Raw genomic sequence first — 16960 nt, forward strand, 5'->3', positions numbered from 1 at the left:
ACTTTCTGACTCGAGGGGGTCACTAGGTACAAAACAAATGCTATGCTGACACCAAACTGTAAATAGCTGTACGAGTTCATGCTACTTATCCTACAGGCTCACAGAAACTTTAACGAGTAGTGACTAGTTGAATTTGCTAGCGAATTCACAGGCACATTGCAAGGTATAAAGAAAATGTATATAAGGAAAAACACTGCAAGGAAACATTTAATATACTTGATCGCTCTGCACTTTTACCTGCAATTTTTAATTTGGTGGCCATGTCTCTTAGCAAGCATTAGTCCACCAAAAAAACGCTCTTATTCCATTTTTTGCAAAGGCAGAATACCATGGTGTATGTTGTATAGTAGTTAAGGTTGGAAAAGGACACTGACCCATCCAGTTCATATACAGTATATATCCTTGTATGTAAATTGTGCACAGTTAAGGAAGACATCCTGAAGCTTTTTGAAGTTGTCAATGCTCCCAGCTGATAACACTGCTTGGGAAAGGGAGTTCCACATTTTTGCTGCTCTGACCATGAAGAACACTCTCCACAATATCAGATTAAACCTCTAGATGAAAAATTAGGTGCATTGCTTTTATTTTAATAACAATTGTTGGGGGCTTAATTGGAAAACAATAAAATGCCCACATGAATGTACTGTGTAATATCAATGCATGTCAGCAGGCAAGAAAACATGTGGTGACACGCATGCATAAGTATGGCGTCAGCTTTACTGTAGATGGTACTTGGAGACGCTTTGGATTTATATTTATTTGGATACGCTGTGCAAGAATATGTCCAATTAAATAATGGCTGCCAGTCACTGCAAAGAGCAAGTTTATTTGACCCAATACCAGGAGGTATCTGCGTCTATGAACAATATCCTACTTGGCTGCTGATTTTTTAAAGGGTGAAGAATACATTGATGGCCAATTTGGGATGGCAATGCAGGGAATGCAGGGACGGAGGACTGCCGACAAGGCCACCCACTGATCGAAATCCGCACATTGAATGGCAGGCTTTACAGACTGCAGATAGTGATGAGCGATGCTTAGAAGATTCTTTCTGTCTTACGTGCATGCATGTACTAAACTTGTAGCATCAGCAATTACTTCCACTTTTTAGTAAACAAGAATTGAGTTTCAACTGAAAATATCTAACCCAGCCAATGAAACATTTATCTGACAGCTGTCCAAAGGTAATCTCATAATGATTTGTACCTCATATACTATTTCCCATAAAACTCACGGTATCTGACAATTGTAATGACATGTGCACATAACTTTATCTCATGCTGTATACTAATCATCCTTCAATTTCATCTACTAATAGTAATCTTAGATATGAAATATTGTTGTGTATGTGTACAAATGTGTGTGGAGAAGGAAACCAAACTCATTATCCAGTGCACTGTGCTGCATTTTGAAAGTACCCCATTCAAATTACATGAAAGTAAGCTGCGGGGTACTGCCACCAAAAATGCAGCATGATTTGTTTTCATTTTAAAGAATAACTGCAGGCAAAACTTGTATTAACCCTTGCAGTGGGGCTTCCTCCGTATTGCAAGGGTTAACTACTCGTTTTCGTCTCGGGGCTAAAATAAAAAAGTTATACTCACCCAATCTTGGGAGCTGGCTGGCTGTGACAGCGCTCCCTCCAACCTGTCTTCTTCTACACCGTAGCCATGGATGTGATGACTCGAGGATCCTTAGATTGCTGCAACGGAGGGGGAGCGAGGCTGGAAGGACCAGTCTAAGAGCAAGCCGACTCCGAGGATCGAAAACGAACAGTTAACGAACAGTGTGGGGGTAGTCCCACTGCAAGGGGTTAATAAAAGTTTTGCCTGCAGTTCTTCTCTACGACATGTGGCAATGCACATGTCTTGCATTTGAAACAATTTCTTTTAACACTACTATGGGGTCTATTCACAAAGCTGCCGAAGGATCTGGCCGTAGCTTCGGCCGATAAAATGCAGGGCAATGCAACCAGAGTGAACAAATCTTTGCGGCAGGGGCCAGGGCCGGCCTTAGGCCTTTAGGCGCCCTGTGCGAGAAAGCTTTACAGCGCCCCTCAGTGACCACACCCCTCAGCGTAACTACAAATCATAGCAAAACTTTGGGGCCCCCTTCCGGCTAACTCTCTATGTCGTGGTTGGCAGCGTCAACTTTGACAATATATGTCATTGATCTTAACATTAATTATGAATCAAGGACAGACAGGAGGAGAGCTGTCAGCATAGTCAGTACACTACTAGAGAGCAGTGCTGAGGGTAAAGTTTATAGTAATATTAATAAAAATAATAATAACCAGATTGATATTTTAAATTATGATAAAACAATGAATGTTCTTGCACACATTTACTATTTTACCCTTATACAATCTTCTTTAAAATCTAGCTTCATTCAACTTTTTTGTAGATTTGCAAACATCTGTCCTCCTATAGAGTTATAACAGAGGAGAAACTCTGGATTTGTACTGCATTAGACATACGCGGGGTTAATTTCAGTCTGTAGCAGAAGTTCAGAGTACAATAAATCTACACTGCTAAGGTAGATAAGAAAATGCTTCTTACTGCATAGAGGGGAATCATTGACTAGAGCAGGGGTAGCCAAACTCCGGCCCTCCAGCTGTGGTGGAACTACAAATCCCATGAGGCATTGCAAGATTCTCACAGCCACAGACATGACTCCCAGAGAGAGATGCACCATGGGATTTGTAGTTTCACCACCACTGCTGGAGGGCCGGAGTTTGGTTACTCCTGGACTAGAGGATCCTGAGGCCTGACTTCAGCCCTTCTATACTGGAAACCTCACAGTTTAGTTTTTCTTATCAGACTCCCTAACGTAATCCCCTCCTACCCCAGGCCCCATAGCAGCCACGTGAGATGCTATGGCTTTTGTTATGCCACTGCCTTGTGGTAATTTGTTGAATGTACTGTATATCACCTACCTGTATATCATCATGCTCCCATGCAATATTATAGAACAAAATTACTCCACAAAGTAAATTTGTATCCGCTGTGTTTAACATATACTTACAAAATAGTTTTAGTGGCTTAAAAGGTACCAGATCTGCTAATCAGTGTAAATGATTGCAAAAAAATTGTTTGGATTTGGAAATAAAAATCATATGTTTTAAACAAAGTAACACTATTGTGTGGTACAGTGACAGTCTGAACACTCTTTTGCAATTATTTACGTGTATAATATATAACTATATTAACAGACATTGCACACGGTATGATTTCCAACAGACAACTTACACTACATTAATTTTCATGCCTGCAAGGTATGGATTCTTGTCTGGGTGTATTTGTGCAGCAGAACAATACAACTAAATGTGCGTTTAAAACAGTTTTTAGTACCTCATCTGTTATTGCGTTCTGACTCCTCTAGCACATGTGTCAGAAGTAAAAACTATACTCAAGCTTAGCTAATGTATTTTAAAAGATCTTTCTGTACTTGACATGGATGCTTGCCACTCCCACTGGAGTCTGCAAAATTATTTTGCTGCAGGCTACAACATTTTCTCCCCATTCGTTGGGAGTTGACGAAGGAATGAATCATTCACAGAAGTGGATGGAGCTTAGTGGTGCTGAGCCACAGCATGTTGCTCTAGCCTTTGATGCAGACTGGTTGGACTTGTTCCTAGATGATTGAAGAACCGGTTTGACTGGCTTCGTATGCCAACAAATTCTGGTATCATTCCATGTTACACAGAATGTAGAAACCTGCCCAGCGAGTTGAATGAAAAGCATATTAGGATATCCATTGCACATTGTATATATGTGAGGTGTAGCTCCACTTCCATACACACCAGCAGCAGCTGCCCCAGGATGGTCCAGGTTGTATCTCGCCATCTATGTGTGAGTCTGTAGCTATAGGAAGAAGACAGGATTGACACTAATCAATCCACGAGAACATTACACAACTGTAAGTATGTTATTAATACTTTACTGGAGAGTGGGTTTTACTGATGATGTTAAATATGTATACATTTTGCATATTTATTACTCCTTTACAGGGTACAGCATATAAGCAATTCAGAGCATTAGAATTCTTCTGAAATTGCACCTAAACCATAATAAATTGTAATCTGTTATTATAAAGCTGTGCAAAGCTTACAATTTATCACAATTATTGCTATCTATGCAATGGTTTAATGTTTTCAGGCATTACTACAGTGTGAAGGGGGTCAGTGCAGTATTTAATAACTATACCATCCTGAGCACAACTGAGGGCCAAGGTGATATGACCAACTAACTGCATGCACAGATGACAAGACAGATTGAGTATTATGCTCCAGATAAACTGTATAGGAAGGCACGGAGGCAGGTTTTATCATGCCTCTGTGTCCTGGAACATTCTTTAGCTTAGGACAATAGGTACTTTCAGATCATGTTGTAAGGCAGAAATATGTCTATCTCCCAATCTGCAACTCTTTATCCTAATATATTCTATATATTATTTTCCAGAAATATATTTCTGGAAAACACTGACACATCATTATTAAATTCTTAAAGCAATTTGTAAATACAACTTTAAATATCTGGTGGTGCCTATTAGTGTTCATACAAAATCATAAAAAATAACAGATCATTAGAAATATCCAATTTTTTTTATTTTTGCTAATTAATTAATACTATATTAAAATACCACTTGGTTGCATATTCAGTTCAGTGTTTAGTGTTTCTAAAGCAAGGTATATGAAAGTTTCAGGAAAGTTAAATTTGTATCATTATTTTCATAACTCTTCTCATATTTGCATAACATGAAAATATTAATGAAACACACGAACAAAGGAATAAGGCTATTCCGTGTGCCTCTCTCAAATCCTAAAACATACCCATCTTTCTCTGGTTGTGTTAATATAGGATTATGTTGTTATCCTGCTGGAGCTGGAAGACAAGGACTTTGGTCTTCTCCACTCCCATTATCTATGATGATAGGAATAGAGCAATTTCCCATTGTCAGAATTCCCCGCATGATCTGTTGAGGTGTGGCATCAAAACCATAAAACGTTGGCATTTCATTCTGTTCTGGTCCTGCATGCTATCAGCACCATTCGTAAAACCAAAATGATATAAAATAATTCAAAGCAATCGTAATACATTATGTAAAATTTGGAGGTGTGGTGCAGGCTATCAGCAGTTAACTTTTGTTTTTTGAAATAGCCATTTAAACAGTGTTATAAATGTTGGTTAGTTAAATATCTGCTTTCATCTACTATGTAAAACTTATATGTAATATATACTGCAGAATCACTGAGAACAATTCAAAGCAAGCCGAGACACTTGCGGATCCTGAGTAGAAAAGCCTTGCTCTCAGTGTGGAAGCAGTGGTCCCTCTGCAAACGTTCAGCCTCTGGCAAGTCAGACCTCTTCAATCATCAGGAAGAGTGAGTTTTGCTGACTGGAAGCTCAGACCTCTGTGGGTAGACCACTGCTTCCTCACAGAGCGCCAGGGTCCTCTGCAGTATGCTGGCAGGGGGGGGGGACATGCTTTTCTACGTAGGCTTTGGCTGCTTTCTTTAAAACACTGTTACACTTTGAACATCTTTTCTTTTGATGCACCTGGAATATATTTAGCTGATTTGAACTAAATTTCAGCCTTGAAACACCTTTTGTTTTGTTGAATCCTAAATATACTTAATTAAGTTAAACTAAAGATCAGTCAGGCTTTACATTTCCAACAGGCTATAAGATGCATTAAAACTGCATGGAATCAGACTTATCAACAATGTATAGAGTCTGGACACTGCAGAACATTAATTATTCAACATTAATCAACATTAATGTGCTTATTGACAGACAGTCAAATTATATTATTTTGCCAAATTGGTTGATTTCTGTATACTCAAGTATTCATTTGTAGGTGAAAGACTATCTTTAAGATTCCGTTATAAAATATACATACATACGCAGACACAAACACAACTATGTACTTTATATGTTGAATAAAATGTTAATTTGCAGGTTTTCTTTCAAATAAATTATTTTAATGTGTAATAACTATTATAATATTAAAATAATACTACAATATAGGTATTATGGGTATATTTTGTCTCTACTATGCAAAAGAAAATAGAAAATAGATAATTAAGTGTTATAGTCAGAAAATTTGCTTGAACTAGAAAAATGTGAAAGAGAACATCTGACTCACTTTGAAATCTGAATTCTGTCCTTGAGCTAGACTAACATTTGCAGAGCTGCACAGAATAATCCACTGTGTAGCATTCGCTCAAGCAGAGAAAATTATCCTCAGGTTGGTAAAGTGACCCTAAACACAGGAGTTAGACCTTAAAAATGCATTCAAATACCTTAACTATTAACAAAAATGTATCCTATTGGTGTATCACTCAGCTGTGTCTACTTTACAACACACACAGTGACCATGGGGAACAGAAGTAGCCAGTGTCAGCACTAATTCAGAGATGATTTGAGGATATACAGCCGAGTGATACACAAATAAGATCCGTTTTTGTTAATAGATAAAGTAGTATTAAAGTCTAATTGTTTTCTATATATATCTACTGCTAGCAAGCAATAAATATATGCGAAAACATTTAAAATAAAAAACAATTTACCAATCAGTTAAAAACTTGCCTCTGTCTCCGCCGCTTGCTCCCGGCTGTAAAATCCAGCTTCCCCGAACGGTCGTGCAGGAGGATGAGTGCGGACGCATGCAACGGATATCACCGGCCGGGAGAAGAAGAGAGACACAGCGAGAGTCAATTCATGCAGCCAAGAGCATGCACGTTGGACAAACTCCGTGGGACAGGAAGAAACAGCAGTCTGCGCTGGATCACATACTGGTACCAGCGCTGGAGAGACTGCTGGAAACAAGTGGGAGATAGGAGTTTATCGGATCAAGCGGCATCATTTAAGGTAAGTCATTACAGCAGCATTGGGGAAGGGGGGGGGGATTTCTGAGTTTAGTGTCTCTTTAAAGTGTAATACCATTTATTGTAAGTCTTTTCTTTATTATTGTTATTGTGATTCAGGATTTATATAGCACCAGCAGTTTGTACAGTAATTTGCAATATAAAGATAGACAGTACAGTTACAATACAATTCAAGACAAGAGAGTTAGGCTCTGCCTATGAGAGCTTACAATCTAAAAGAAAAGTCTTGATATTATATAACTAGACAGTAAAATCTTTGAAAAAAGTGTTGATGATCTATCTTTTATCTGAATATAGGCTTTTGCACTATTCATTGCCTAGTGGGAATGGTTTAGTTTTACTAGTTGGCATAGCATGAACAAACTATGAACACTAAAGTGATATGTCCGTACTATCATCCCATAAACAACTGTAAACAACTGTGTGTAGTTTACATAATAATGGTTTTCTCATGGAAATGAGTTCAATTTAAACATTTCCTTTTGACAAAATCATTAGGACCAATTTGCATACACTAGAAAAATTACAATGATATACTGTATATTGCTGTATTTCATAACACCTGATTGGTGCAATACCATTTACATAAGTTAGTATCTAACACCTATCAGAGGTACACTGGACTGTGCTAATAATCTTACATTGTGATTTAACCATCATGCACTAAACATCTAAGTAAATAAAAATAATGCTACGAAGTAACCAGTGTGTTCAATTACTACAGTTTGAATGTGGGTTTTAAACAAGTCTATATAATAATCAAGTCTTAACATTACTTGCTATTACTTATTATTTGGACTTTGGCTTACTCTTAACATAATAAAGTGGAAGTAAAAGGAGAAAAAAAACATGCTGGGACGTAGGGATTTTTGGCAGAAGGAACATTCAAAGTCAAAACAATTCTCCCTCTCTCCCCAACAATTTTTCATGTACACTGTACGATGCATGGGCAGTGCAGTGTACACACTCAGCTCATTTACTACAGCTCTAGTATGCCATGAATCGTCCAGGTGCCATGGAGGATGTAACTCCCGTGCGCATGTGCAGGAGATACATCATTACAGGCCACCCAATGGCCGAAGAGGGTTTCCAAGAACTGGGAAGTGTTGGTGATGGAGATGGCAGAGGCGGGGGACAGCACTGAGGACAGAAGAATAATCTGACAGCACTGGAGAAGGGCACACTTGTAAGGTAAATATACCCTAATGTGCAAGTATGCTGTGCATACGTGTCCTTACCAAATTACCATTCCTTATGGTTTTGGATATAGGTTGATTAGAAATTGATATAGGTTGCATCTATTATATAGAGGTCTTTATACCAGCTGCTATTCTATGCAACTGAGTGATAACATAAATCAAAGATTTACAAGCCACCGCTGTCTTAGAGATATTTTTATTTTGACCAGCTGTCACATTTATGTACAGTAGGACTGCTGCAATTTACACATAACGTTAAATATTAACCTCAATTACTATGTAGCATAAAGACCAATTGTTTAACTTGTACTTGTTTTTTAACCTCGATAGGTTTAAAGGGCATTTAAGCTTATAATATAATTTCCACATACTATAAAAGTTCTTTATAAAAACAAAAAGTTACATTACTAACTATGGCACAGGCATCACATTAAAACACACTATGCTGGCACTGAGTGCTGGCACTCAATACATTGTGCATATTCCATTTGTTACAGCCCCCATTCACCTTCTCGAGGAGTGATTACTGTTTTGCTCATGCAGAATGGGGGCCCTGTACACTCAGCAGCCACAACTTGTACAAATCTCTTTCCCATGTATCTCATAAATAATGCTGCAGTACTAAATAACACCATAACAACCTACATCCACCATAAGGGTAAATGGATGCCAATGTGTGATCTATGCAGCAAATGACAACTAACTATCAGCAAACATATTTTATTATTCGACTGCTCCATACTGATGACAGGTAACATCCGCTTGGCTGCTAGACGTTACTGCATTTACTACTGCATTTGTAATGAAATAAACCAACTTATATTCATTTTTAATGTATTTTTGTAGTGGATTGCATCCCTGGATTCTTACTTCTCTCGGTGGAATTTACTAAACTGGAGCGGACAGAATCAGGGGCAGCTTTCCATAGTAACCAATCAGCTTCTTTCGTCCCCTTGTTCAGTTAAGCTTTGAAAATGAAAGCTAGAAGCTGATTGATTGCCATGCACAGCTGCTCCAGATTTTGTCTGCTCCAGTCTTAGTAGAGTTCCTCCTCTCTAAGTAGCAGAAAGTACTCCTAAGCAAAAGTCTTTACTGTCGTAGCCATAGGAAATCCAATCAAAAGGGATGTCAGTCTTCTTGCTTCTTTCCCCATAATGTAAAATAAATGCATAAATCAAGAGTTCAAGTGGGGGGTGGAATAAACCCTTGAAATGGCTGAAGCATGTGGGTGGAGGGTGCTGCTGAGCATCTAAGAGATGTGAGAAGCCCTTTACGTTATCAGCATTTATTTTAAGGTAACAACATTTCTCTTTAAAGAGCCTGTGTTACTAGGGGTAAGTAGGACAAACTGCCACAGACATGAGATGCAGGCCTTAGAGGTACCTGCACATAGCTACAGTAGCCTCCCAAATCTTCCTGTCACGTATGAATCTTAAGCTAGCCATACACAGCTAGATTTCTTTCGTTCAGCCCTCCGGGCTGAACAAGAAGAATCACTTGATTCCTACATCCACATCAAAGAGGAGTCTCCCCCTGCTAGCTACTGTATTCAGACGGCTAGCACTTGAATATCTGAACAGTGACTGCATCTGATTGGCCCTTCCTATCCTTTTGTATGCAACTGTAATGTAACTGTACTGTCTCTTGTATTTTGTAAAGCGCTGAGCAAACTGTTGGTACTATATAAATCCTGTATTAAATAATTATAATTATAATTTTGGCCAACAATTATACACCATGCTCTTTCGATTTTGCATTAGAAGTTTGTCAAGCTGGGTGGTGCCAACAGGGCCACCCACAGCACTACCCACAGCTCAGATATCCAGCTGAATTGACCAAAATTAGGCCATTCTGACACAACAGGTTTTCTAACCTCCTCATGGTGCTGAAGCTTGCTGGCTGCTTCCTATTGGCCAGTGAGGCTTTCCTTCATAGTGATGGGACAATATTATGTGTCGGGGCAGGGCTTAGCAGCAAGCTCTGACAATGCCTGGAAGTCAGAAAGGCCCAGCATTTGGCCATGATAAGAAGTCTTGAAGGCTGTTGCAGGTACCGTGTTTCCCAGAAAATAAGACACTGTCTTATATATTTTTTGGCTTAAAAATACACATAGTTACATAGTATTTGAGGTTGAATAAAGACATTAGTCCATCAAGTCCAACCTATTAGGATCTAATTCTAGGAGTACCTGTACCCCTGTATATTGCGGTCCCTTAAGAAATCGTCCAAAAGTTTCTTGAACAATTCCACATTATTTGCTGAAATCAATGAAATGGGGTAGGTCTTATTTTTGGGGAAACAGGGTATGTGCAGGAATCTTTAGGTGCCTACATTTCATACCTGCAGCAGTTGGCCCCTCCCCCTTGCCTTGCAGCACTGGAGGTCCATGGTTCGAATCCCGGCAAGGTCACTATTTACAAGCAGTTTGCATGTTCTCCCTGTGCTTGTGCGGGTTTCCCCCGAGTTCTTTGGTTTCCTCTCACACTCCAGTAGGTTAACTGGCTCCTCTCTAAATTAGCCATGTGTGTATGTGAGAAAGGGGCCTTAGATTGTAGGCGCCTTGAGGGCAGGGACTGATGTGAATGTGTGCTATGTAAAGCGCTGCGTAAATTGTCAACACTATATAAATACCTATAATTAATAAAATAAATTCATATTTAATGTTATATCATACTGTATAAAATATAACATATACAAATATATATACCATTCACAGAAACACACAGCACAGACTAATAATAATGATAATATGCAATAACATGCTATATTAATTTCCCCTTTGTGAATCATAACAGGTACGTTTCCCACACGTCTACTGTCTACGTACCTGTATGCAGTTTGTATTTCCTCATATACACATACAGGTGCCATTCCAGTTGGTCCAGTAATGTTCAGAGGTTGGAAAAAAGAACACAATAAGCAAATGCATGTCATAAACCAAGGCTGACATCAGACACTGTCAATAGGCATATGTATTCAGATGTTTATTTAAGCCTTTGTGTTGGCCAAAAATACAGAAAAAGAATGTAGTCTGAGGAAAACACAATGGATTAGTGAATGTAAGGAATGTCCACAATGCTGTCTAATCAAGTTGTACATTAACAATAATCTTTAGTTTTATTTCTCTTACCCAAAACTGCAGTGACATATTAAAAAACATGTATTTTTAATATGTAAATGCGGTGTTAACCCTTTAGTGACACAGTTTCAGAATTTGTTTTAGTTCCTGGGGATCGGAGCAATGTTTCCATTTTTGCTATGCATTTGTTTAACCATAATCTCCATCTTCCTCATTCATTGCACCTACATATATTATATACGGTTTTTTAAAGGACAAAATGGGCTTTAATTTGACATGACATATGCATTTATAAAGTCTTGGGTCTATTCACAAAGCTGACAAAGGCAGCCGTGTGAATAACCGACCCGAAATGAGCCGAACGCTGTTCGGCTATTCACTTCAGGCTTGTATGGCTGATTTCAGCCGTATACCGACTGAAATCAGCCGTACATCGGCTTGCTGCGGCTGGCTTCGGGTCGGCCGAACATGCTCAACATTTTCAGCCGACCCGAAGTGCAGAAGGAGTTCGACTCAGCCGATCCAACATCTGGCATTCGGCTCGGCTATTCTGCTTGGTACCTCTGTGGTACCGAGCAGAATAGAAAAACAGTTAAAAAAGTAGAAAAAATACAATAGAAAACGATTGGGCGGAGCTAGCAGGGACAGCTAGCTCCGACCAACTGTTTTCTATTGGCCGGGCGGTTCTGCTGCCGTTAGAATAAATAAAAATTAACCACCGTAGGATTGCATAGCTAGATTCCTATTGGCTATTTCACTTTGCAATAGCCAATAGTAAACCAGATATTGCACCCGCCCTCTGCTGCTGTCAATCACTAGAAGGGGACCTGATGGAGAACTTCTGACATCGGAGCCGTCAGTACGGAGTGGATGTCACCTCTGCGACATACGTGTCCATACAGTTTCTTCCTCCATCTTGCGATGGAGGACAAAAATTGAATTACTGGACCCCATGTCTGTCTATGGGGAATCGGATGTAAACGGACATGTGTCCATTTACATCAGATTACCCCCGTTCCGGCATGATCTTATCTGTTTTTCTGGACCTGGCCAGAGACGGGCGTAACAGGGCGTAAATTCGACTGAGCCGAAGTGAAAGCCGAAGCGGGCTGGCCGAAAGCCTGCTACTGGCAGCTGGGCGCAGCCAGACGCAATCTCACGGCTGGCTCCGACCACTTGCAATGACAGATCAGCGTCCCCTGGTTGCCAGGGGACGCTGAACTGTCATTACAATGAGAGCGGAGCCGGCCGTGATATCAAAGCTGAGCTCTCATTGTAATGACAGTTCAGCATCCCCCGGTTACCTGGTAGCTTTGATATCACCACCGGCTCCGCTGAGCTCTCATTGTAGTGACAGCAGGTCCCGGCCAATAGGAAACAGTTGGGCAGAGCCAGCTGTCATTGCTAGCTCTGCCCAATTGTTTTCTACTTTTCTTTCTATTCTGCTCGGTACCACAGAGGTACTGAGCAGAATAGCCGAGCCAAATGCAGAGGGGCGGCATTCGGCCACTATGAGAATAGGCCGAACAGCAGCGAGTAGGCTGCTGGAGGTTCGGCTCAGGCAATTTAGATGTTGGAGCGGCTGAGTCGAACTCCTTCTGCACTTCGGGTCAGCCGAAAATGCTAAGCATGTTCGGCCGACCCGAAGCCAGCCGATGTACGGCTGAAATCAGCTGTACAAGCCTTAAGTGAATAGCCGAACAGTGTTCGGCTCACTTCCGGTCGGTTATTCGCCCTCTAAGATTCTAACAGGGTTATTCACAAAAGGGGGAAGAGTTTGGAGAAGGCAGAAGTGAACAATCTAGAACAAAACATAGCTGATTTGGACAAATTCTCCAATTAAGCTCACTTTCCAAATCAGCTATTTTGGCCTTTATTGTTCACTTCTCCTGCCTTCTCCAACTCTTCTTTTTATGAATACCCCTGTAAAACTAACCACCATGGATCCAGACCTCATTGTAACTTGCTTGCATAGAGCAGAAAGCAAACAAACAAAACAATTCTTGGAGTTTGGCTTTAATTCTATAAACTCATCTCCCACTATCCTCAATGATATATCCTGGAGCTACTAACAATGCTTTAAAAAATACAACTTGGGACAGCTAGTCCGATCTTTGCACGGCAACATGCTACTGGTAACAATGTTAGGTGTAGCGGCAACGTATACAATAGTGACGTTCTTATATATTGTCCCTACACCATATGTCCAGCGGGCTGCTTCGTTTACATTGCTGAGTGCGCACGAGCTGTACAGTACCAGCAAACTGTGCTAATGTTCAGCTCGCCGGGTAGCACTGCGCATGCGCTGTCCGGACACAAGCACGAGCACGGCGGTCATGTTTGTATGTGTACTATGGCTTGGATTTACGTAATGTGACAGACTTCCTCGTGTTTGTATTTCCCGCCTGGAACACAGACTCAACTGGACCCCAGGAGACAGTGCCGATCCGCTCAGTGCCGGTCGGCTGTGTGGGGGTAATAGTTCTTATGTGTCTGTGTGTGGAGGGATCGCTTTAGGCTGAGCGGATTATAGCTATGGAGGGAGCTGTGGTGCTGGCAGCAGCAATGCATGCATTGTATATACTGGGGAGTATTGGTTCTGCTTTCATTTCCAGGAACAGACCCGTAATTGAACAATGCAATGATGTGTCATAACTTTTCTTCTGTTTTAGAATTGAAGCTAATTCATATAATACTCAATAAGAACAATGTGCTCCTGCATTGTCACACACACTCCTCCTGGAGACTACGGGGCCCGGAAACATTGCACATGAATAGTTCAATCAGAACTCCGGGGACATTTTTTCTTAACCCTTGCAGTGGGGCTACCTCTGCATGGGTTATGCGCTCATTTTGGTCTAGGGAGGAAAATGGCAAAGTTTGAACCACCTGATCCTTGGAGCTGGCCAGCTGCGACAGCGTTCCCTTTAGCCTCTCTCCTCCTTCCGCCATGGAATGTCCTATACACTGTATAGATGTGATGAGGGCCTGACTTACTTGAACTGCCTTTTGTTTCTTCTTTCAACTTTAGTTCCTCGTTCTCTAGTTGTCGTCCCCCGCCCAAATGCGGGTGTCCATCAATTAGCTGGCTGCTGAGGTGTCACACGTGCGTGCGCACCCGCAACTAGCTGTCTGCGTCCATAGATGCACAGCATGCATTTGACCTATGACTCTTCTGTCCTCCGTACTCTCCCCCGGGACCAGAAAGTTTGGGGAAAGCTGAGTATCTTCCTGTTTCCAGTGGAGGAGTTAAGTGACCACAGGTAAAGTGTGTGCGAGAGGGGTTGGGGAGGTCAGGGGTTATAGAAATGTACAGGTTTTTTTTACCATAATGCAGAGAATGCAAATTATGGTAAAAGAAAACAAAACACTAAGGGTGGAATTTATCTAAACTGGAGCAGACAAAATCTGGAGCAGTTGCCCAGAGCTACCAATCAGCTTCTCTCTACAGTTTTGTTCAGTTAAGATTTGAAAATGAAAGAAAGAAGCAGATTGGTTACGATGCACAGCTGCTCCAGATTTTGTCTTCTCCAGTTTTGGTAAATCCCCCTCCAAGACTTTAGTAATACTTTAACTAAAGGTGCACCGAAATAGAAATTTAAAAACCGAAATAGAAAAAATTGTCAGGCCGAAACCGATACCGAAATCCGCTCTACCGCACTGTGATAGGCGGCCGCGCGGTGTGGAATCAGAGACACCGGCCGCTCACCGCGCTCTCCTCCCGCAGCGCTCGGCCGGCTGTCACTTTCTCTCCTCCCCGCTGGGACATTCCTGATTAGTAACAAATATAATAGTGATGCATAAATGAATGGACAAATACCTTTCTTTGTCTCTGCAATGCCATGTTAACTAAGGCTAAGATTGAAGCGCCAAATCGGAAGTCGATCGTCCAGACACAAATTAATTCCAAAAAAGGGTATTTTATTGCAGAACGCTTTTCATGAGTCACAAAATGCCCCCTTCATCAGGATTTTAAATTGGAGATAGTGAGGGGAATTTATCAAAACTGGAGCAGACAAAATCTGGAGCCGCTGTACATGGCAACCAATCAGCTTCTCTGTTTAATTTTCGAATCTCAACTGAACAGAGAAGCTGATTGGTTGCCATGTGCAACTGCTCCAGTTTTGATAAATTCCCCTCTGTATACTGGACTGACTATAGTTATATGTGGTTAGTGAACTGAACTGGTGTAGAAACAACATGTGTCAGCGGCTGGTTTATTTCTGCTGAGGTACAATGTGCATCTACATGCTTCAATGAAAGGGGCAGGTTTATAACTCGTCCGCCCAGCGTATAGGAATTCCCTATGCTCCTTTGCTCCATCCAGTGGCAGTAGTGCACTGCATACGTCGCCCACTTAGCTATACGTTGGGCAATCAGCCTCAAAGACTTTCTCAGTTACACACAAAGCAAATAGCGCATAGCCTTTGGCATGGAGAAGCTGCCAGCCCAGAATCCAAATACCCCGTCCTAATACTACTGCAAATCCAGGAGGCAATAGGATATTCCTAAGGTTCCCGCGCTATTCTTCTATTTGTCAGGACAAAACCGAAAATGTTTTTTATTTTAATTTTTTTAAATATTTAATTTTCATTTATTTTTTTATAGACTTTAAAAAGAAATGATATTCATTTTTTATTAAATGTTTTTATTTTTTACTTTTTAGGGGCTTTGGGGAAATATTGGGGGTCTAAACAGACCCCTGATATTTCCCTTTTAAAATAGAAAAAGAGATTGAGAACAGAGTCCTCAATCTCTTTTTCTGTGTCCCCTGTTATCAATGAACAGGAATCCTCTGAGTGTTCCTGTTCATTCATAACTTGAGAACATTGTGATTACTATAACTACAACTATGAATGAACAGGAGGTGATGTAGATCACTCCCATTCATTCATAATAGAGGATATAGTAACCATACCATGTCCTCAATTATGTACAAACACTCAGCGATCACTGAATGTTTGTACCGCTCTTCTCTCTGACACACTGTCACAGGAGGCTGAGTGAGCGGTGTAGGGAGGAGAGCTCAGCCTCCTGTGACAGCGCTGTCTCCGCCCACAGGCCGCTCTGCCGGACTGTGATAGGAGGCTGAGCGATGTGCGAGCGCTCTCCTCCCGCAGCGCTCGGCCGGCTGTCACAGTTTCTCTCCTCCCCGCTGGGACACAGACCAGCGCCCAGCGGGGAGGAAAGAAAGTAGGGATGCGCCGCTGTATCGGCAGCAAAATTGCACTTTCCCCATTTAGCCAAAAGTTCAATTTTCGGCCGATATATCGGTGCATCCCTAATAAGTATATAAGTAAAAACGAAATCAAGTGTAACGTCTGCCTGACTCTTCTTTTCATTTAAGAGTGTGAATATTTCTGTTCTGCTAGAAGCACTGAGCAGATCATAGAAGGGTTGTGATGTCCCCTATGGTGCTGTCTTATATCTCCATTAATGGGCCAGGTGCCGTGGAGGATGTAACTCTTGTGCGCATACGTAGTAGTTACATCACAAGTGGCTACCAATGACCGAAAAGAACTTCCTAGAATCCGGAAGTGTCAGTGGCGGAGCTGGTGGTGGTTGGGTACAGCTCTGAGGGACTAAAGGTTGATCTGACGGCACTGGAGAAGGGCATTCTTTTAAAGTGACACTAAACTCAGTAGTTAATAATGGACTCAAATACCTGAACTATTAACAAAAATATATCTTTTTCTATCTATTTGTGTATCACTCGGCTGTAGATCTTCAAATCATCCCTGAATTAGTGCTGACACTGTCCTTCCTTCTGGAGGGGGGCTACCTGTTGTTCCT

At 41.1% G+C, this 16960-nt stretch overlaps 1 protein-coding gene across 1 annotated transcript in view; it reads left to right on the forward strand.

Annotated features, from left to right (window-relative positions):
- Positions 1-3621: 3621 nt before the first annotated feature.
- The window catches only part of RBBP8 (RB binding protein 8, endonuclease), a 51967-nt gene continuing 38628 nt past the window's right edge, over positions 3622-16960 (forward strand). Inside the window, exon 1 of the mRNA XM_018566743.1 lies at positions 3622-3918. The gene's annotated coding sequence lies outside the window, so the exon portion shown is untranslated. The remainder of the gene's footprint in view (positions 3919-16960) is intronic.

This window comes from Nanorana parkeri, unplaced genomic scaffold (assembly GCF_000935625.1).
Source record: "Nanorana parkeri isolate BGI_ZX_2015 unplaced genomic scaffold, ASM93562v1 scaffold971, whole genome shotgun sequence".
Lineage (NCBI taxonomy): Eukaryota > Metazoa > Chordata > Amphibia > Anura > Dicroglossidae > Nanorana > Nanorana parkeri.